The sequence below is a fragment of the Prionailurus viverrinus genome, chromosome C2 (assembly GCF_022837055.1).
Source record: "Prionailurus viverrinus isolate Anna chromosome C2, UM_Priviv_1.0, whole genome shotgun sequence".
NCBI classification, from domain to species: domain Eukaryota; kingdom Metazoa; phylum Chordata; class Mammalia; order Carnivora; family Felidae; genus Prionailurus; species Prionailurus viverrinus.
In genome coordinates, this window is record NC_062569.1 from 25,268,908 (window position 1) to 25,289,880 (window position 20,973).

A 20,973-nucleotide genomic window follows, 5' to 3' on the forward strand; every position below is an offset into this window, starting at 1 on the left:
ACCAGACAGTGGGTGCTTGCCACATCTTTGTGCCCTCTGGCTGTGCCCTCTGCAGCCTGATGGCAGGCGACGCCCTCACCTAGTTGCTGGAGGGCGGTGGGCACCCCAGCGGTCTGTCCCCTGTCCTCTACGCCGGCAGCAGTTCTGAGCGGGCATGCCTGCATCTGGGCAGTGATGTGCAGTAACTGCTTGCCAGGAAGGGGACAGAGTGCAATGGAAAACTGTACTAATCAATCAGAAATTGGAATTCCAAAAACACAGCATCCAGGGCCCAGTTAGATGAGGGGCCAGGAGCCCTAAAGGAAAGTAAGGAATCGGGTCATGACCTGGTTTGCCATCAGGCTCTGCCAGCTCCCCCTGCCTGACCTTGGTCTCATGTTCCCCTCCCCCCACACACACACACACCCCGCCTCGGGTCCCTAAACATTCTGAATTTAAGATGGGGCCATGCTGTTCATCCAGCCCACCTCATGTGGTCAGATGAAAGATGAAATAACAAGGGTGCCAATTGAGGATCTTAAGGACCCTATTAAAACAGCCCACAGGCTTTAACACTCAGTAACTCTGTTTGCTCTGTCACACTTAGCCTTCACAGCAAGCCACATGTGGCTGCACCAAAAACAAGTGCATGTGTGGAAGTGATTGACGGGTCACGGGACGTGTGCAACATCTCTTGCCATCAGCACATTAAAATGGCTGTTAAGGGAGGGCACCGCGGTTTCCTCAAGAAAGGTGGTTTGATGGTTTTGATCCAAAGTCTCAAAGTGTGCTCCTAGGACCAGCAGCATTGGCGTCACCTGGGAAGTTGCTATAAATGCAGATTGTTGGATCCCACCCCGGATGGACTGAATTAGAAACTCTGGGGATGGGCCTCAGCAATCCTTTTTCACAAGGGAGATCCTGATTCACGGTTTTAAGAGCCAGTGTCTAAAAGAACAGGATAGATGCCGCTCTCACCAGATGTCTGTGGTTGTGTGTTGGTTGATGAAAGTTGTGATAGGAAAAGTACCCCAGTGGCTTGTCTTTCTTCAGCCTTTGAAATTAACTGTGACCTTGATGAGCAACTGGAGTGAATGCATCCTATCTAAAATGTTTGTGGGAGGAAGTTAAGGTTACAAACTAAAATAAGGACACGATTGTCTTTTTAATTAGAAGAGGTCAATTTTATGGGTTAAGAGGCTAGATCAGGAAAGATGAACATTTATTCAGAAAGCTTTCCTGGCTGTGCAGATTGGTTTCCATTAGGTTGATTTGTTAATTTTATTTCTTTCTCAGATGTTTGAACTTTTTTCTCTCGACCTCCTATTTTTGTGCATTAATCTATTTGGTGTTATTAGTGTTGGGTCATGTCGTCATTGTCCCTCGTCCCCTTCTCTCCCTCACGGACACACGCACATGCACACGTGCACGCACACACGCACACACGCACACACTTCAGGAATGCTGTGGCTTTTCTCCAGAGATCCTGGGAAATGGCATAGGGTTTTAAGACCCACAGTGGGCCCAGTGGTGTGCACCAGCTTGCGAAGCCGGTTCTGTGCCTCTCTTTCCAACTCCGTATTCAGTGACGGATTCAGTCATTAGTAGCTTGAAATTGTGTTTGTGGAAGTACCTCACCATGAAAACTGGCAAAGCCTAGAAATTAGGATTCCACCCTCCCACCCCCACCCCGGCTCAGAGAGCCAGTTGTAAGCATTTACCAGCACATCACTAGATAGGCCTTTATTCCATCACATGTTGACATTATGATAGGCAGGTGTGGCTGGCATCCAGTTGGGCAGAAACACATTTTCTTAATTTTCCTGATAGTGACAAGTGAATTAATGGTTTTGATGTAGGTGTTCAGCCAGTTCTCCCCCCGCACAAGTCTTCAGTCTCACTCTTTTCTCTGGTGCCTTTGGAGCATTCCCAAATTCCCCACAGTAGAAACAGACCCCCGTCCATTTTAGCAGCGTCAGCTTCTGAGTGCCATCTCTTGAGGACTAAAGGAGGGGAGATCTCTTCTGGACAGACTGTACCCCTGGGCATATGGGTTTCTCTTCCTCTTTGCGGCTGTATTGGCAGACTTTAGGTCAGCTCATAGGTCGCCTCCTTCAGGAAGCCCTTCAGACTCCTTCAGAGTGAAAGACTCTTCCTTTGTGTTTCCGTAATTCTCTGTGCATAAGTCTGTCAGCTCCTATTATGATCACTATGATTTCTTTATCCACTTTCCTTCCCTACTGCGAGTTTCTCGGCGTGGGCACGTTCATCTTTGTTCTCTAAGGCTTCCAGTAAATGCTTCCTGAATTGGATTGCAGGCCTTTTGGTTCAGCGTTAGGTACACATACACTTCTCAGAATGAAGCGTGAATCCCTCAAGAGCTTTTAAACACACAGGTATCCAGGCCCTCCTCACAGAGGTTCCTTTTCAAGCCCACTTTGGGAATCCCTGCCTTAGCAGAACCACATGGATACACTGTGTCCCACCCAGCATGGCCCAGCAGTGTCCAGTCCAGGGCAGAACCCACAGCTCAGCTCTTTGAAGAGGATGTGTCAGAAGTCCCCCCTCCCCCCACTGACGGCCCCCCTTCTGCTGGCCCCTCCAGGTGTGTGGGCCTTTGTCCAGCAGCCTCACCTTTCACCCTTGAGACCCACCTGCTTCCTCTCTTCACCCTTTTGGCCTCTGGGAAGGGTCTTTCCTGTTCAAGCCCTGGGCAGATCCCTCTTGGCTTGTGGTTGACCCTGCCTTTCTGGCAACCTCTCCCCTTCCAGGCCAGCCCATAAACTCCTGGGCTCTGGCCACAAAACACTGCTGACCAGCTTGTTCTCTTTGCTCATAGTTGGGACTGCCCTGTTCCTTTTCTGCCTCCTGCGCACATTAGTATCCTCAGCTCGCAGTACACACGTGCCATTCCAGTCGAGCCACATCTTCCCGGCTTCCCTGTCCCCATGTGCACGTGCACACGTGGACGCTTTCATGAGAAAACCTACCTAACTCTTCACAGCTCTGCAAACACCGCAGCATGTTGGAAAGAGAAGGTAGATTCTGGAGTCTGGTCTGGGAATGCATCCTGGCTGTCTTATTCCCAGCCGAGTGACTGAGTGTACCCCCTCTTTGTTTTTCCATCTTTCAGCTGTATGAGTGGGAACACTGTCAGCCTCTCCAAGTTGAGAATTTAAAAAATGATATATTCGAAAGTTGTGAGTGTAGCTCTTGGCATATCGTAGGGAAATAGTACTTTCTTTTATTGGCCCCCTGGTGTCATCGGCTAGAAAGATCCTCTCCCGGTTGCCTTGCTCTTGCTCTGAAAGCACAGCAGAGGTTGGGCAAGGGAAAAAGTGTGGAGCCAAACGCATTGCGTGTTTCTCAGTTGGAAACCTGTGGCAGTTTTGAGTAGTATGAAAGCCCGTCCGCACAGCATCTGTCATGGGTATTTTGTTTACTTTCTTTGAGTTTACAATTTAGAGTGTGAGCAGAAAGGGTCCTTCTTGGAAAGAAAGGGGGAAACTACAGAGATGAATAGGTCATATGGATGAGAGACGGAAAGACAGAGAGACAGGGACCCTCTTTTTTCATTCTGAGGTTGCATGTCCTTCAGCCTGGGAGCCCATCACTGCTTATGGACACCATCGGGTGCCCTTGAGGCCTTAGAGCCTTCTCTGTCTTCACCCCTCTCCTTGGAATGAGCCTTCCGGTTCATCAGCGCCCCTTGTGAAATTTGCTGCCAGAACTGACCATGCGATAACAGTAAAAACTCTTTTAGCTGATGCAGTTGGTATGGTGGTTAGAGAGTTAATTGAAAAGCCAATTAAAAAGAACCAAAGAAAATCATATTCATACCCCCACACATTTTATTTTAATGTAAAATATATAAATACGCATCCATTTGCCCATCTTTTAGAGTTTGAGGTCTGCTGATTGGAATTTCACTTCACCTTTCTTGTGTAAACCACACCCAAGGTGTTGCTATCACCAGTGTCCTGGGGCAGTGTCTTGAAAGTCTAGGAAAGGGATCTCACTGCCGAATCCTTGATTTCATGATTTTTTTTCTTACTCTTTTCCAGCCCCCACCACTTCTAAGTCAGCCACAGTTGTTATTTTTAGGCAACTGCACTTTGTCAAATCTCTTCAAAGCATTCTACTTAGTTTTCCCAGAAACAACTTCTTTTGCCTTTACCATCAGTTTAAATAATGTAAATGAAGACACATAGTGATGACAGTGGGTCTAACTGACCTACGCAGGTCTGGGAGCCTGTGGGACTCAGCCTGCTGTGCTCGGTGGCTGGGATCAGGGGGCCGTGAGCAAGCTGGAGAGGAGCCTGCCACCTGTGAGCACTTGGTCCTCTGACAGCTGGACTTGGGCTTCTGCTCGTCCAGCAGGTGGTCGGATCAACTTTGGGGCAGCCATGACAGATTGCATCATGTAAGGTGGCACATAGTCAGTTCTCCCCATCCGCTCCCTGTGTATTCAATCTGTTACTGAACCGACTCCCAGTTCATCTCATCCTATTAATTTCTGCCCATTCTTCCAGCCTATGGAGACATTTTTGATCATGGTTATATCATCCTGCATTTTTGGAGGATCATCTCAGCTTTGGCTTCTCTGAAGGTTTCATTTGTAGGATGGCTCCTTTCCAGTCCAATGTCAAACACACTAGATGGAGGACATGGTCCTTTGGCATGTTTGGGGGGTTTTTCCTCTAGTTTCTAACCCGACGCCAAACCCTTTTGCCAGACGTTTCAGATGGCCCTATTGTTCCACCTAACATGTCACCATTTTATCCCTGAAAGAATCACGAGAGGCTCACTGAGATGCATTTCTGTAACTGACATCCACTCTGGGGTACGCCTCCACCCCTCCGGTCCCCTAACCCTGGAGACACACAGGCCCCACTCGTTCTGCACTAACTTCTGTATTCTGTAGACTTCTGGGGATCCATCTTTTGTTTCTAGGGGCTCCCAGCCATCTCTTGAACAATCCACATAGGATTTGTAAGGGAATAACATCAATTTCTGTGGTATCTACAATCCACCACCTTCTGCTGTGACAAGGGAGCCAATATTTATTCTTATTAAACCATCTGACATTTCTTTCATTGCCACGGTTTCTCTAGGATAATGATTTTGGTTCTGAGATCATAGCCTTGAGTGCCAAAGATAGTAGTTCTCTGTCTTTTTCCTGTGATTCAAAAGATTTTCCCATGAGTGACCACTGCCTTGAATGACCTTGACTGCAGGCACATCCCCTTCCCCTACCAGGCTGTAACTCCACCCCTTTTCCAACCCAGAGCAAATCACGGCACAGAGGAGGCCCGCAAGGTGTTCAGGGCAACGCTGAGTCTGTTCTAGCAGCTCTGGGTGCTCTCACTTGGTCAGATTCCTCGCGTCCCACTCGGTTTTGATAGTGACACATCAGTGCACTAAGTGGTATGACTGAGCAACTTTTCCCTAAAATGTAATGTATGTATACTTGATAAATTTTAAATTCATCGTTTAATGGGGAAAAACTGAGAGCTTTCCCCCTAAGGTCAGGAACAAGACAGGGATGTCCACTCTCGTGCCACTGTTATTCAACATAGTATTGGTAGTCTTAGCCTCTGCAATCAGACAACACAAAGAAATAAAAGGCATCCAGATCAGCCAGGAGGAGGTCAAACTTTCACTCCTCACAGATGACATGATACTCTGTATGGAAAACTCTAAAGATTCCACCAAAAAACTGCTAGAACTGATTCGTGAATTCAGCAAAGTTGCAGGATATAAAATCAATGCATAGAAATCAGTTGCATTCCTACACACCAACAATGAAGCAACAGAAAGAGAAATCAAGGAATCGATCCCATTTACACTTGCACCAAAAACCATAAAATACCTTTGAATAAATCTAACCAAAGAGGTGAAAAATCTATACACTGAAAACTATAGAAAGCTTATGAAAGAAATTGAAGAAGACACAAAAAAATGGAAAAAGATTCCATGCTCCTGGATAGGAAGAACAAATACTGTTAAAATGTCGATACTACCCAAAGCAATCTACATATTCAATGCAATTCCTATCAAAATAACACCAGCATTCTTCACAGAGCTAGAACAAATAATCCTAAAGTTTGTATGGAACCAGAAAAGACCCCGAATAGCCAAAGCAATCTTGAAAAAGAAAACCAGAGCAGGAGGCATCACAATCCCAGACTTCAAGCTATACGACAAGGCTGTAGTCATCAAGACAGTATGGTACTGGCACAAGAACAGACACTCAGATCAATGGAACAGAATAGAGAACCCAGAAATGGACCCACAAACGTATGGCCAACTAACCTTTGACAAAGCAGGAGAGAACATCCAGTGGAATAAAGACAGTCTCGTCAGCAAGTTGTGCTGGGAAAACTGGACAGCAACATGCAGAAGAAGGAACCTGGACCACTTTCTTACACCATACACAAAAATAAACTCAAAATGCATGAACGACCTAAATGTAATTCAGGAAGCCATCACACTCCTCGAGGAGAAAGCAGGCAAAAACCTCTTTGATCTTAGCCACAGCAACTTCTTACTCCACACGTCTCCAGAGGCAAGGGAAACAAAAGCAAAAATGAACTGTTGGGACCTCATCAAAATAAATTCATCATTTAAAAGCTTGAGGGTTTGCTTTAGAAAGCACGTTGCTAATCTCTATTTAAAATGTTAGAGGCTCCTGGGTGCCTCAGTCAATTGATCGTCCAACTCTTGGTTTTGGCTCAGGTCATGATCCAACCCCAAGTTGGGCTCAGCACTGAGCATGAAGCCTGCTTAAGATTCTCTCTCTCTCTCTCTCTCTCTCTCTCTCTCTCTCTCTCTCCCCCCCCGCCCCTCCCCCGCTCATGGTCGCTCTCTCTCTCTAAAGTAAAAACAGTAATAATAATTTAAAATAATAAATAAATAAATAATAAAAGATGTTAAAAATGGGGGCACCTGGGTGGCTCAATCGGTTGAGCGGCCAACTTTGGCTCAGGTCATGATCTCACAGTTTGTGGGTTCGAGCCTCACATCAGGCTCTGTGCTGACAGCTCAGAGCCTGGAGCCTGCTTCAGATTTTGTGTCTCCCTCTTTCTCTGCCCCTGCCCTGCTCATGCTCTGTCTGTCTGTCTGTCTGTTTCTCTCTCTCTCTCTCTCTCTCAAAAATAAATAAACATTAAAAAAAATTTTAATGTTAAAACTGTTAAATACCCACCCCTACCCATGACTAAGCAAGCCCGTACCTCCCAGCCACCTCTTGTAGAGAAACACATGCATTTGTTCACAAGAAGGCACACACAAGGACATTATTTCAGCGTGATTAGTACTAGAAAAAAGGAAGCTGCATACATGCCCATCAGTAGGAGAATGATTAAATAAAAGATGGTACATCCTTATTATGGATGCAGTCATTCTGTATAAACTGGCAGGGAAGGAACTCCAGGAAATGTTAATTGAAAAAACAAGCTGCAGAATGATGCTGTAATGGGTAATTTTATGTGTCACCCTGGCTAGGCTATGGTGCCCAGTTGTTTGGTCAAGCACCAGTTTGATGTTGTAGTGGAGGGAGTTTTTAGATATGATTAACATTCGAATTTGCAGACTTCAAGTAAAGCAGATTGCTAATCCTTCATAATGTGGGTGGGCCTCGTCCAATCAGTTGAGGGCCTTAAAAATACGCCTTTCCTGCAGACTTCGGAGAAGAAAGTAAAATGGAAAATAGGCAGGAAGTAAAATAGAAACAGGAAGTAAAATGAGGGTTGAATAATTCCACTTTCTTGGAAAGTGTACAACTTCTTGCTTTGAACATAGTTTAAAAAGGTGTCCGTGTATATGTGTACGTAGTCATATACATGCAATCTCATTCTGGGCTTGACTTTCATTCTTTTTTGGAGTTTGCCTCAGTTTAGTCACCATCCCTGGAGGGTCAGGTACCTCCGTTCTGTCCTTGTAAATCCACACTCATCAACCTGTGCAAGACATTGATTTCCTTAGGTGCCTGCAACTTTTCTTCTAGAGCAACACTTCCACCAGGAGTCAACTTCTCTTCGGGTGTTTCTTGCCACGGGGCCGGACTGAACTTTCCCCTGAACTTTTAACATTCCTTTTCTTCTTGTCCCTGGAGAGGGTCTCTAGTGCTCCTTGGCTATTAGGAATTTGGCAGAGGACAGCTTAGTTTGTATGGTCTGTGTTCCGCCAGATAAGTCACTCCTCTTCCCCAAATGATGGAGATCATATTTAAAAACAGTGACCCCAAGAGGTGCCTGGGTGGCTCAGTCTGTTAAGCGTCTTGACTTTGGCTCAGGTCATGATCTCACGGTTTGTGAGTTCAAGCCCCACGTCAGGCTCTGTGCTGATGGCTCAGAGCCTGGAGCCTGCTTTGGATTCTGTGACTCCCTCTCTTTCTGGTTCTCCCCTGCTGGTGCTCGCTCTCTCTGTCTCTCTCTCAAAAATAATAAATTAACATTAAAAAAATTTTTTTAAAAAACAGTGACCCCAAAAAGCCTTTTTCAGGTCACTGAGTCCTGACTTCTGAGTCTTTGGCCCTGTGCTCGGTTAGTGGGGCCCTGGGTGGCTGGCTGTCCCTGTTTTGTCTTTTTCGGGCAGAATTTTCCCTCTGTCTCCTTCTGGACAGCAGCTTCTTGACTTGGGGGGGTCATGAAATGTCACGTGGATTGTGGCATTGCCAAGAAGAGATAGACGATGGGCTTTTGGGTGGAAATCGGCCCTCCAGCTTTCCCATGGGATGGCTGGCAGTTGGTGGAAGAGGATTAGTGGATGCGAGACAGAGAACTCCCAGGGAATTGGGAAGCCCCAGAGGGTCAGAGAGAGGGACTGGGACAAGAGTGCCGCCCTGGGACGAAAACGTAAAGGGGTGTTCGCTGAGGCCCCTACGCTGAGGAGCATCCAGGAGGGAAGACTTCCTGCAGAATAAGTAGCAAGGCACTCAGTGCTGGATGGCATCCTGCCGACCGGAAGTGCTCTGGGAGAAAGTAGAGACTGACCAAGGCCCACTGGACACCGTGGGCTCCCAACGGGCTCCGACAGGGTGTGGATGAGCCAAGGGGGTTGGGAAAGGGGCTTCCTGCCGGTGGGAAGTGCCAAGAGCAGAGGCAGGCCAGAAGGGAAAGCACATCTGTACATTTTAGTTTCACAATTAGAACATTAGTGGCTAATGTCAGAGTTTTTCTAGATCCTCGGATCCCCCATTTTTAAAAAAATATTTAGTTAGTTTTGGGAGAGCGTGAGTGGGGGAGGGGCAGAGAGAGTGGAACAGAGGATCCAAAACAGGTCTGCGCTGACTGGCTGACAGCAGTGAGCCCGCTGTGGGGCTCAAATTCACGAACCTCTAGATCATGACCTGAGGTGAAGTCGGATGCTCGACCGACTGAGCCACCCAGGTGCCCCTCCTTGGATCCCTTTTTATCAATGTGCTTTCACTTCTAGAAGCCAGCACCTGTGTCTTTGCTGACACCTGCACCTGGGCCTCCGGAGCCTGCTTTGTTGCTCTTGGCAAGCTGAGCAGGGAAATACCTGGATGTTTAGGTGCCCCTGGGGTAGCTCTTACCTGTGACTGAGGAGGGTGGGTGTATGAAAGGCAAGAGTGAGGCGAACTCCAAAAATGAACGAAGGTTAAGCCCAGAATGAGATTGGGTGTACGTGACTACACACACACACACACACACACACACACACACACACACACCTTTTTAAACTATGTTTAAAGCAAGAAGTTGTACATTTTCCAAGAAAGTGGAATTATTCAACCCTCCTTTTGCTTCCTTTTCTACAAGCAGAAAACAAGTATATCTAAAGCGGAACAGAAGAAAGGACATGGTGATACATGACTAGTTATCTTTTTTTTTTTAAGTTTATTTATTTATTTTGAGGGAGAGAGCACGTGCATGTGGGTGGGGGAGGGGGCAGAGAGAGCGGGAGAGAGCGAGCATGTGCAAGCAGGGGAGGAGCTGAGAGAGAGAGGGAGAGAGAGAATCCTAAGCAGACTCTGTGCTGTCAGTGCAGAGCCCGACATGGGGCTCAATCCCACGAACCACGAGATTATGACCTGAACCGAAACCAAGAGTTGGACACTTAACTGACTGAGCCACCCAGGTGCCCCTAGTTATCTTTTAAATGTAAGTTTTTAATTACCCCAGTAAAATGAAGATTTCTCTCTATTAAAATGAAGACGTTACAGATAAAGCTACCTCCCACTCTTCCATTCCAAGGCACGCACAACCATTGTCAGTAGAGGTGTGGACCTCTGAGTACAGCCTACCCCCCAGAGCCTCCCGAGGGCTGAGGCTAAGCCTCAGGGGATGTTGCATAAACCTGTGTCCTCACTTGGGTTCAGCCTGTTGTTCGCCTCCCCCCACCCCCTCACCGCCTTATAATAAGCTACTTGCGTGTAAATCCTCCTCTCAGGGACTGTTTCTGGGGAAACTGGCCTAAGATAGAATATGTCTTTTACAAAAATTTCATGTGATAATGTGAATTATGTTGCAAATTGAGACAAAAAATTGTTGTGGGTTTTATAATAATTTTAAAGAAAACTCTTATGGTCCAAAAGTGTATATATTTAAAAACCGAATCTTCCTCCCACCCACCGGCCCTCCATGCTCTCTCCAAGAGGGAGCTCTTCCCAGAGATAAACAGAGTTGGGTGACACACGCAGACACATGTGCGAGTAGGCTGAACAGGTGCTCTCCAAAAGTAAGCCCTGGAACTTGTAAATGTTACCTTATTTGGAAAAAGGATTTTTGCAGATATAATTAAAGATAAGCATCTTGGGGCGCCTGGGTGGCTCAGTCGGTTGAGCGTCCATCTTCGGCTCAGGTCACGATCTCACAGCTGGTGAGTCTGAGCCCCACGTCAGCTTCTGTGCTGACAGCTCAGAGCCTGGAGCCTGCTTCGGATTCTATGTCTCCCTCTCTCTCTGCCCCTTCCCCGCTCATGCTCTGTCTCTCTCTGTCTCTCAAAAATGAATAAACATTAAAAAAAATTTATAAAGATAAGCATCTCGAGATGGGGAGATCATCCTGGATTATATGGATGGGTCCTAAAAACATTCACGTATATCCTTCTGAGAAGGAGGCAGAGGGAGATTTTACACACAAAGAGAAGACGTGAAGGCAGAGTTGAGAGAGATTTGGAAATGCTGGCCTTGAAGACTGGAGAGATGCAGCTACCAGCCAAGGGACGCTGGCAGCCACAGCTGCTGAAGAAATGGGTTTTCCCCTAGAGCCTCCAGAGGGAGCATGGCCCTGCTTTCACCTTGAGTTTGGCACAGTTGTACTGACTTTGGACTTCTGACCTCCAGAACTGCGAGAGAATGAATAGCTACTATTGTAAGCCACCAAATTTGCGGTCCCTTTTACAGCAGCCCTGGAAACCGGTACAACATACATAGACCTAACTGCAAGGGAGGCCTGTGGCATGTTCTTGACAGCATGTCTGCTTGGTAAGAGCGTCTGCGGAGAACTCTGCCATCCAGGCAAGAGCCCGGGTTTGCAGTAGGTTGAAGGAGGCTACAGTAGGGATCTCATCAGAGAGCCAGGAGTCCAGAGTTGGCCCTGAAACAGTGTGTTGTTGGGAGAGATGGACTAGAATGGGGGAAAGGTAGACAGACATTTGGAGGAGAGGTTCCAACGTGAGAGAATACAGGTGGTGGCCATGGTGTCAGTTAGGATGCTTTCCATGTCAACAGCAGGACATGTGAATAGAAATGACTTACAGTAGGGATTTTTCTTCTCATGTCACCAAGCAAGAAGTCTGGAGGAAAATCGGGGGTTGCAGAGTCAGCTTTTTCAATGGCTTAAGGACATCACAGAGGACCCAGGTGCTGTCACCTTTCTGCATTCTGGTCCTCACCCTGCCTGCCAGGTCTCTCTTTGGAATGCTAGGCCCAAAGTGGCTGCAGCAGCTCCACGCATCTCATGTGAACGTCATAAGAGCTGGGAAGAACTGGGCATTTCCTGCCACATGCCCTTTTTTTTATTAGAAAGTAAAACTATTCCCAGAAACTCTCCAGTAGAGTTTTCTTGGGTGCCCTTAGCTGGGACGTGGGTCACAGACCCACATCATTGCCAAGAATCATGGTTAGCTGGAGCTGGAGAGTGTGTTACCTAGGAAAGGGAACCTGGGCTAACAAGTAACTGTTTTGGCACCAACCGTGTCTGCCACTGAGTGGGAATAGAAAGGCAAAGAATGCTCCTAGAAACATTTTAAAGAAAACTAGACTTGGTGACAGCTTGGATAGCAGGAAGGTGAAAAGGAAGAATTTGATGTTTTTCTTCCAAAAACTCAATGGTCTTATTCTCTCAGACACCCATATTTCATTTCTTGTACAAAATTTAGCTCTACAAGTTAAGCTAGACCTTTTAAAACATTTATTCAACAAATAAATACTGAGTTCCTACTGTGTGTCAGCCATTGTGAAAACATGATGAATGGAGGGAATTTGGGCAGGAAGGATTGATGTCTTTAACTAGAAGGAAGGAGCTCAGTCATTAAAAATGAATTCCCACCCCCTGGCCTTTGCATGCCCATAAATAATTTCTCTTCGCTGTCACACATCCTGAGGGTAGTGAAATGTGCTAAATCACCAGGACCCTTTTAGAGCTGGAGACAAGGGAGAGGCAAGTGTGCGTTCTGGCAAAGACCACAGGATGGGGTGAATTTAGAACTTTGCTGCAGAGAAAGAGAAAGGTGAAAGAGGTCAGCACGTTTTCAGAATCTTGTAACAAATGCATTTTTGAAAAAACAGTATGCTTAAGGGGCGCCTGGGTGGCTCAGTCAGTTAAGCGTCTGACTTTGGCTTAGGTCATGATCTCGCAGTATGAGAGTTCCAGCCCCGCGTCGGGTTCTGTGCTGACAGCTCAGAGCCTGGAGCCTGCTTCGGATTCTGTGTCTCCCTCTCTCTCTGACCCTACCCCGCTCGTGCTCTGTCTCTCTCCCCCTCTGTCAAAAATAAATAAACATTAAAAAAAAATTTTTTTTAAAAACAACAAAAACAGTATGCTTAAAACCTCCAGTGTATGCCACAGAATGACAAGAAAGAGGCAATCCTCAATGTGATAAAATAGGCTTGATCTTTAGGTTTCTTGGATGTTTGAGATTAGAAGGGTGGAAGATAATTCTATGAGAATGTTAAGCACATGCACAGGCAATTACCGTGGGTCAGACAATTCTGTGGGTCAGAATCCAGGTGGGCTAAACTGCTAGGGTCACAGGAAGCTGCAACCAGATGTTAGCAGGGCCATGTTACTTATTGGGGCCTCTAAGGCAGGAATCTGCCCACCCCCCCCCCCCCCAAGCTCATCCAGGTTGTTGGCCAAATTCAGTTCCTTGTGGTTGTAGGACTAAGGTCTTTGCTTCCTTGCTGGCTGCCAGCCAAGGGCTGGTCTTTGCTCCTGGGGACTGTCACATTCCTTCTCGTGCTTTCCATGTGGCCCCCCAATAAGAACTTTTTAGATGCATAGACAGTCTTCAGGCTACAGATGAGGACAGGGCAAATGGTTCTCCAAGAAGAATTTAGTATATTAAATCAGTGAGTATAGAGGGCTGGGGGGTGTTCTTGTAGTTAAGTGATCATTCATTGCCACTTCTTGGAATTTGTCCTTTTGAAATTCACTTGGCCAAGTATTTTAATACAACTAAATAAAAAGGAAGGGTCTATGGGTGGAGCGTGACTGGTTGAGAGACTATACTCAGCAAAGGTGTGCTTTAATTCGAGGAAGATCTTTCCTTGTGTGCCCTGTGACGCCATCCTGTGCTTTGTCCTCTTTTGCGGCTTTTTCAATGGTTTGTGTAGAGATTTACAAGGTGGTGGGCCTATGGAGAGAGACCCAAAGCTGGGAAGTCCCAGGGTATACCAGGTGGCCATGAGTAGCTAAAGAATAAAGAACATGGATGCTCTTGGGTTCTCCAAAAACATTCCGGCTGGGCATGGGAGAAAGAGGATAAAGGGGGTGTCTGAGAGTGGGGCATGGGGAAGATTCTGGACAACCCACCTACACCAGTGTCAACAAGAGCTGCTTTTTCTGACTGTTTTTACACGTTGAGTGTCTAAATTAGATTACAGTTGGTGTTTGTGGAAAGTGCCCCATTACTTTAAAAAAAAAGGAAAAAAAACAAAAACAAACCAAGAAACCTTGAAAATTACTTACCTAATCCTGCTTCTTTCTGGAGTAGGTTTCCCTGACTCCTTAATTCCCTTCTAATCTCATTATCTCTTAATTTATCACTGTTGGATCAGACCATCCCAATAAAATATAAAAGAGATACATTTAAGTATAAAAAACATCAGTTGCATTTAAGTTCAAAAAAATAATATAGAAGGGAGAATACCTGATTTGACAGCAATTCTAATGAAAAGGAATTTAATACAGCTCAACAGTATACCTCCTACACCCCTCCAAATTCTATGACAAATGCTATAAGCTATGACAAAGTGGTATTTACCAGATCATAACTGTGATCTTTGCCCCCTCATTTTGTTCTCTCCTTTCCTCTGCTGAATCCCTTCCCCATCCCAAGTCTTCACCCTGGGGATCCTCACCTTTCCTGACCCAGCTCTTTGTAGAATCATCTTCCCTTCCTTTTGGCACTTAATATGTTCCATCTTACTTTAGAGTTATTTAATTTTTTTTAAACTTTATTTATTTATTTTGAGAGAGAGAGAAAGCACGCACATGTGAACAAGCATGAGCAGGGGAGGGCCAGAAAGAGAGGGAGAAAGAATCCCAATCAAGCTCCATGTCAACAGCATGAGGCTCAAACCCACAAACCATGATACCATGACCTGGGCCAAAATCAAGAGTCAGATGCTTAACCGATTGAGCCACCCAGGTACCCCTAGAGTTATTTAATTTTTAAAATTTAAAAATTTTTTAAATTGCACACACTCCATGACTCAAGGACTAGCTGTTCTTGATATCCACGTTCCCTGGTCCCAAATTAATTTCTCTCGTTTTACAAATTTTCCACAAACATTGGTTGAATGAACACAGAACATCCAGTTGCTGCTATTTAACAAGAGGTAACTGGCCATATTTACGAACATGCCCACAGGAAGTACCTGTCTTTCTGCTCTTCTGATGCTGGCTGATGCTGGCTGACTTAGAGCTCTGTGTCCCACCACACCCACCGTATTTGATGAGAAACACAGACAGACTGTAGGGGACACAGAAGAAAGGGCTAGGGATGGAGACATATGCATATCTATCTTGAAAGAGGAAAAAAAAAACGGGCAATCAGGTAGCCGACTCCCTATCTTTGAAAGGCTGACCTGTCATAAAGGAGGTAGACTCTGTTTTCCTTGATTGCAAGGGAGTAACTCGATCGCTTTGAAGAACCCCTGTGGAGCTGTTCGGCAGTGGAGGTGGCTGGGCCCTGGGGCTGTCAACAACCAAGTGCCAGTGTGATTCAGATGTTCAGCCAGTAAGTGAGCCTCCTCCCTTCAGCAGGAAGCACTACAGCAGTGGTTCCAGATCACATTGACCCTCACGATCACCTGGGGACTTAAAAATACACATTCCCAGGCATCACCCCTGGAGATTCAGTGCCAGTAGGTCTGGAGGTGGAAGTGAGGGATCCACATGTGAAACATTCCACCGGCCCAAGAGCCACAGGACTGGAGGACTCCCCTGATCCCTTCCAGATTCAACGAGCTGGGATGCTTGGTTGGCCCGTTGCTTTTAAGTTAGTGGCCTCTTTGAGGCAGAATTATTTTTTTTTTTAATATTTTTTTCAATGGGTATTTATTTTTGAGAGAGACAGAGACAGAGCTTGAGTGGGGGAGGGGCAGAGAGAGAGGGAGACACAGAATCCAAAGCAGGCTCCAGGCTCTGAGCTGTCAGTACAGAGCCCAATGCGGGGCTCGAACCCACGGACCATGAGATCATGACCTGAGCTGAAGTGGGACGCACAACCGACTCAGCCACCCAGGCGCCCCGAGGCAGAATTCTTAACATCCTCTTCAGCTGAGATAGAAGGGGATGTCTCTTTGCTTACATCACTTGACAAATTAGATTAAGAAGGCTTGGGAGACAGCCTAATGAGGCCAAATGGCCTGTTCGTTTTACAAAAGTGATGCATGGACAGTTCCTCAAAATGTCAATAGTTAACAGTTGCCATGTGACCTGCAGTACGGCTCCTAGACATGTATCCAAGAGAAATGTAAACACATATCTACATAAAAACCTATACACAGGGCACCCAGGTGGCTCATTGGTTGCACGTCTGACTCCTGTTCTCAGCTAGGGTTTTGATCTCAGGGTCACGAGTTCAAGCCCCGCATTGTTCTCCATGCTGGGTGTGAAACCTACTTAAAACAAAACAAAACAAAACAAAACCTATATATATGGCTCTTCGCAGCAGCATTATTCATAATATCCAAAAGGTGGAGACAATCCAGATTTCCAGCAAGTGATGAAAACATAAGCAAAACGTGACATATCCGTATAATGGAATATTGTTTGGCAATAAAAAGGAATGAAGTACTGATCCATGCTGTGGCATGGATGAACCTTGAAAACATTATGCTGAGTGAAAGAAGCCAGACACAGAAGGCCACATGTTTTACGATTCCATTTACATGAAATGTCCAGATTAGGTAAATCCGTAGAAACAGAAATTAGATCGGAGGCTTCCTTGAGGTGAGAGGAAGGAGAGTGGTTGCTCATGGGTACAAGAATTTTGGGGGAGTGAAGAAGATGTTCTAAATTCAGACTGTGGTGGTGGTTGCACATCTCTGAATATGTTAAATACCATTGAGTCGAAGACTTTAAATGGGTGAATATTTAGATATTTCAATTACATCTCAGTAAAGATGTTTTCAAAAAGTGGTGCTTGTAATTGAAGACAGGTTAGAAAATACAAATAAGGAAAAAGCAAAAACCCTCCTCTCCTCATCACTGAGAAAAGAGCCACATCACAACGTAACATCTTGGTATATTTTCTTCTCATAGATATTCTGTCTATATTTTCATATTTGGGATCATACTCTTCATACTGTTTCTACTTCATCAATTTAAATGGCTGAAAAGTATTTCAGTATATGAACAATCATATTTTAATGTACTTCATTAGTTATCCATTGGTGGATTTTAGATGGTTTCCATTTTCTTGTGCTTGTAAACCAGGAATAATTCTTCAGCTTTATCATTATACTTCATATCACTTTTTGATTTAAAGACCCATACTTTTTAAGCTAGCCAATTTTTATTTTTATCACACTGGAATAAATTTTACCTTTTTCAAAGTTTATTTATTTTGAGAGAGAGAGAGAGAGCGCGAGCATGTGCATGTGAGCAGGCAAGGGGCAGAGAGAGAGAGAGAGTGAGAGAGAGAATCCCAAGCAGGCTCTGTGCTGTCAGCACAAAGCCCGATGTGGGGCTCAAACTCCCAAACCATGACATCATGGGCCGAGCTGAAATCAAGAGTTGCTTAACCCACTGAGCCACCCAGGCACCCAGAAACAAATTTTACATTTGATTTTACCTTGAAAGTTCTTGATAGTGTTCAGAAGGGGGCATTGGGCAAGAAGGTGAAGTTCAGGGTTCATCACAGAAGTATTACTGTACTTAAAACTTAATTTGGGCCATGAGATTCTATAGAGTCCCCTTCCCATATGAGGACAAAATCACTTTGAAAGAAGCAGGTAGCTTTGTCTCTATTAAATGGTAGTCGGCTGTTTTGTTTTCTAATCTAGATCAGTTTTTGCTGTGTAGCAATTCCAATCTCTGTAGCTTCAGACAGCCATTTGCTTATTAGCTCATGATTCTTTGGGTCAGCTGAGTTCTACTCTGGAGCAGCTTAGCTGATCTGTCCTGGGCTCTCTCATGCCTCAGCTGATGCCTGGGTGATCCAGGGTGGCCTCATTCACATGGCTGATGGTTGGCTGGCTGTTGGCTGGGGCAGCAGGGTCTTGCATATTCTAACGCCCGGAAGGTTAGCTGAGCTTCTTCACTGCCAGTCACAGGGCTCCAGGAGCCCCAGTGTGCTACCTTATTTCATGCCTTGGTCTGCATCACATTTGTTAATATCCCCTTGGCCAAAGAAAGTCACAAAACCAGGCTGAGATTCAAAAGGTGGGGAAATAGACACCATCTCCTGATAGGACGATCTGCACTGTAGCGGCACGGATACAGGAAGCGGACAAATTTGTGTGTGGCCAGTTTTAATAATTTACCAGATAGTGTTTGCTAAAACATCCAGTGGCCTTAATGACTCCAGTGGCCAGCATATGACTCTGTGTGTTTCATTTTCATACATGAATATACTTCCAGCTTCCACATACAGAATGCCCAGAAGAAGGGTGTAACACCCTCCTGGCAAATTAACTTGTATTTTTTCATGGTAAACTCAGATCTCATCAATGTTAAATGTTTTGCTAAGACTTTGAGAACATAATAAGACAGCGGCAGCAGGATCTACCCCCAAAAGGCAACGGCGGATGCATTCATTCATTTACTCAACAACTATTTGTTGAGCACTCGTTTGTGCCAGACATTTGCCTAGATGCTTGGGATTCATCGTAATGAGATAAATAAAATCCTTGCCTTTGTGGAGATTGTGTTCCACTGAAAGAGAGGGCAATAAATGGATAAACAAATCTGTGCCAAGTAGTGATAAGTAAGATGAAGTGATGGGGCAGGGGACAGCGGGCGATAAGGGGATTTTTTAGAGGACACCAAATAGAGTTGGCCAGTCTCTCTGAGATCACTTTAATTTTTTTTTATTTTGGTTTGCTCTTCATCAGCTCATCCTTCGGTGAGTCACAGCCCAGATGCTGGTGGAAACCCAAGAGTACTGTTACCGCCTCTGGTGGATTTGCCTCTAGGCTGTAGTAGAGCAGGGAGCTAGAGAGAATGGAAGGACTCCTGGGATGGGGGTAGTGGACAGTCAAGGGATCTGACATGTCCTGAAGGTTGTATATTCTTGCTGGAAGCTCTATTAGAAGTCCCCTTAGCAGGAGCAGGGTCCTCAGAGGACATGCTGTGGGATTAGTGCAACATAATTTGGCCCGAGGGAGAGGGGAGCATGGGGAGAGATGGCTGAGTTAGAATCATGGTAACCATAGCAACAAGATGGTGACAACTGGGTCACTGTGAAGAGAAAATTGACTGAAGAGAATATTGACCGGATGCCGAAGTGGGAATGTGGCATCTTGAATTTACCAGGTGGAGATAGTCAGGGAGAGAAAATCTGTTGTGTTGTGCGTTCCGCAGCATCGTCTTTTCAGAGTGAGCCCAAGGCCAGCGTAGCCCAACACGCCAAGACACGGAGCTTTGTGTAGCTCTGTCTGTTGCTAGTTTGCACAGTGACAGTGGAATAATCCTTTCCTTCCGTTTCCTCCTCTGTTAAGATTTTGAACCAACCTTTGTTCAGGACCATTTTCTGGGTTAGCATTTAACGATTATTGGTCAGGTGTCGGGACTCTGCTGTGGAGGAAGGTGGTAAATGATGTGGTCTTAAAAGTTCTTGAGTTTTTGCTGACAAACTTTGGGGCTCCCAACTCCAAAGTAAATACCTTTAATGATATACTGTGGGAAAGCTCTTTTTAAATCCTCTCTTTTCTAGGTAGTAGATAAGCTGCAAAAACAAGAAAGAAAGAGGATTAGAAAATGACCCTCCATCCGCCTCATATTGTCTGAAGAGGGAGTAATAAAGTGGCAAATCCCATTTACCTCCTGAAAGCCTAATTTCCTCACTCATCAACGCAAGTGGGAGGCACTTGGCAAGTCCCTGGATGGAGAAAACGTTTCTCGTTTAATTGTTATCAAACAAAGCTGCTTCCAGGTCTGCCGGAGAGGACATGCTCACCCCTGATGCATTCTGTATGTGTGTGAAATGTCAGCTTCTGGAGGCCGTAAGCCCCGTGCTGCGACAGTATGAGGTCCCGCTGAGCAGCCAACAGGATGTAGATGCTTAACTGTTTGCACTCAGAACTGTGGCAGCGGCTGTCCCCACTAACGGCCAGGGTTTGCCCAGCCGTCACCCCCTTAACCTCAAAACCTCCGGCCTCATCTCCTCCGGCGTAATCCCCGAGTCCTGCGTTGTAACACGCGTCCTGTTCTCATTCTGCCCAGGCAGGCGCATGTTGGCACACAGCTCTGAGAGTAGGTACGGCGTGCCGTCTCTGCCACCCCACAACCCCTTCCTGCCTTCTGCGTTTGTGACTTCAGAGAAAACCACACATACCAGGACCAAATCACCCTGCTGGTCCCAGAATCCAGGGGAGTGTTATCTTGTACATGCAGGTTTGGTTTTCCTGCCAGCTTGGCGTGTGTTGTTCTTTAGGAGAAGCCAGAGCAGTGTCTCAAGCTGGGATGTTCTTCCCCAGTGGGGGTTTTTATCTCTCCCTCCCAGGATATGTCGGTGGCAGTGCCGGGCCTCATCGTAGGTTATCATAAGTTAGACTTCAGGGCTCCAGGTGTCATGCAAGGTTACAATGTGTCTGGCATGGAGCAAATGAGGGCTGGGTGCACCAGCTTTGAGCATGGCGAAAAATTAAAAACACTGAATTCCATTCAGTAGCAGCTATTACATTTTATTTCTCTCAAATTAGACCAGGAGACTTTCACCACGGTCTTCCTTCTAGAGATTTGTCTGGGCATTCGGCCCTTCGTAGAATAATGCTAGTGGATCAGTTAGCTTCTACTGTGGAATAAAACACCCAAAGCTTAGTGAATTAAGGTAACAATTGTTGCGGGTGAGTCCACAGATCAGCCAGATGATTCCGGTGATCTGGCCGAGGCCTGACTAACCCCACCTGGGCTCACTCATGCTTCGCCAGCTGTTGGCAGGTCCAACATGGCGTCTCTCAAATGTCTGCCAGCTGGTTGGGTCACCTGTCTCACAGCATCCAGCAGGCTAGCCCGGGCATGTCCCCATAGCATAGGCAGGGTTCCACAAGAGCACGTGGAAGCAGCAAGGCCTCTCGAGGCGCAGGTTCAGAACTCCCATAATGTCATGTCTACCGTATTCTGTTGGTCAGAG

General features: G+C 46.0%; 1 protein-coding gene across 2 annotated transcripts in view; it reads left to right on the plus strand.

Moving 5' to 3' along the window:
- Positions 1-20,973, plus strand: part of RFTN1 (raftlin, lipid raft linker 1) — a 208,680-nt gene that overhangs the window by 164,356 nt on the left and 23,351 nt on the right. The window lies entirely within an intron of this gene.